The sequence below is a fragment of the Engraulis encrasicolus genome, unplaced genomic scaffold, assembly GCF_034702125.1.
Source record: "Engraulis encrasicolus isolate BLACKSEA-1 unplaced genomic scaffold, IST_EnEncr_1.0 scaffold_33_np1212, whole genome shotgun sequence".
NCBI lineage: Eukaryota > Metazoa > Chordata > Actinopteri > Clupeiformes > Engraulidae > Engraulis > Engraulis encrasicolus.
Window position 1 is genome coordinate 737,576 of NW_026945632.1, and position 2,500 is coordinate 740,075.

Consider the following 2,500-nt stretch of genomic DNA (forward strand, 5'->3'; position numbering starts at 1 on the left):
GGAGAGGAAATGGAGAGAGAGGGGGGGGTAGAGAGGAGAGGAGGAGAGAGATGTAGAGGGGAGAAGTGGAGAGAGAGAGAGAGGGATAGAGGAGAGGAATGGAGAGAGAGATGGAGAGGGGGAGAGAAGGGCGGAGGGACAGAGCGAGAGGAAGAGAGGGGGATAAGGGAGAGGAGAAGTGGAGAGAGAGATGAAGAGAGAGATGGACAGGGGAGTGGAAATGGAGAGAGAGATGGAGAGGAGAGGAGAGGAGAGGGGGATAGAGGAGAAGAGGAGAGGGGGATGTAGAGAGGAGAGGAGGAGAGGGGGATAGAGAGGAGAAGAGGAGAGAGAGGAGGAGAGGGGGATAGAGAGGAGAGAAGTGAAGAGAGAGGAGAAGTGGAGAGAGAGATGAGAGGAGTGTATTAGTCATCATGCTTGGTTTCATAATCTACTGCATGCGAGTGTTGCTCAGCAGCGCAGCACTCAGAGAGACACACAGACACACACACACACACACACACACACACACACACACACACACACACACACACACACACACACACACACACACACACACACACACACACACACACACACACACACACACACACACGAGAGCATGAAGAGCTGAGGTCAGCATACACCACCTACACATAGACACAACACTACCACACCAGTGTTTCCCACAGAATTTTTGGAAACTATGGGGGCAGCGGGGGGTTTTTTGTTTGGCGGGGGGGGGGGCGCTCACGCGGCGTAAAAAAAAAGAAATAGGAGCACAGATAAGACTTTAGGAGCAGTGTTAACGCACAGACAAAAATGGTCTAAGAGAGTAGGCTATACCTTTTCCCCAACACACATAGGCGTACACATTCTACATGAGGGGTGCTGGTCACAGGGCCAGTTTTTCAAAATTCCTCCCATAAAAGGGTAAAAGGGCTGAACAACATATTACACATTTATGTCTATACACATTCGTTACACATTAATTTCTATATGCAGCCCGATGTCTCCTCTGCTGTGTCAATGAAGGCCTGTTGCCTAACTCATTATCATACAACTGTAAAACAAAGCCTCTCAAGGGTTTTTTTTTACTCCCAAACCCGAGTTAACTACAACAACTTGACTAGGCTTTTGATCCCTCTGTCTTTCAAGCACTCATGGTTTTCTCTATAGGATGTATTTACTCCATGAGGAAAATGCGATGGAAATCGTTTTTCAAATAATTTAATAGAAAACGGAAATCGTTTAAAAAAAAAAAAAATAATATATATATATATATATTTTTTTTTACATTTTCGAAACTATGGCGGCCAAATTTAAACTATGGCGGTGCGCCATAGTTTCCTTAATGTATGGGAAACACTGCACACACACACACACACACACACACACACACACACACACACACACACAGCAGTGTAGAGACCTGCAGCTGGGATGGGCAAGTCATCTCCACACTGTATGGTCTGATTTATACTGCTGACAGGCTGAGGAGCCGTGTGACGTAGCAGTGTGTGTGTGTGTGTGTGTGTGTGTGTGTGTGTGTGTGACAAGTGCACAAGTATCTTCTCCCAGAGGATGATCTAGTTCCCACCTAACCCACGCACGCACACGCACACGCACACGCACACACACACACACACACACACACACACACACACACACACACACACACACACACACACACACACACACACACACACACACACACACACACACACACACACACACACACACACACACACACACCTCACCACAGGTCCCCCTTGACATGTCCAGGCCTGTGCACTATACAGTAGCTTAGTAGAGCTTACACTCTCTCAGTGCTTTCAGGCAAAACTGTAGACTCTCTAAGTGCTGCAAGAAAGCTTAAGGGCCGTACACACACACACGTCGCTGCTAGTTACTCGCTCAGCGAATTAACTCAATAGAATGTCAATGTGTTCCAGCGAGACGAGCAGGCGAGTAGGCGAGTACTGTACAAGCGATGCGATGTGGGCGGATCCCGAGTTGAAAATATTTTATCTTCGAGCGAGGCGAGTAAGCGAGTAACCAATTGGAATGCAGAGTTCGGTACTTCTCGCCTGTTCATTGGCAGTTAAAGCCGCGGGAACTTTCAGCGAACGTTCCATGAAAGAGTGGCGAGTAGGCGAGCAAGCGAGAAGCTAGCTTTGTGTGTGTACGCCGCTTTAGTGGAGCTACACTGTGTTGCTTTCAGGCAAAACTGTACACTCTCTCAGTGATTTCAGGCAAAACTGTCCTCTCTGGTATCTTTAGTGAAACCCACCTAAACTCCAACTCCCATTGCCATTGGGACACAGCACTCCACAGCACACAAGTGCACACAATTAAATTGCATTTATGCCTCACCTGCCCATGACTGCCCACCACTAAGCCACAGCTGTCCTCTCTGCTTACATCACCAGCATCACTCTTAACTTTAAAAAAAAAAAAACTTACTAGCCGAACATACACTCATTAATGGGTCAAAGTGGCCAGTAAGTCTTGTCTACCA

General features: G+C 47.4%; 1 protein-coding gene across 1 annotated transcript in view; it reads right to left on the reverse strand.

The window, feature by feature from the left end:
* adpgk2 (ADP-dependent glucokinase 2) overlaps positions 1 to 2,500 on the reverse strand; it is a 30,407-nt gene that overhangs the window by 13,678 nt on the left and 14,229 nt on the right. The window lies entirely within an intron of this gene.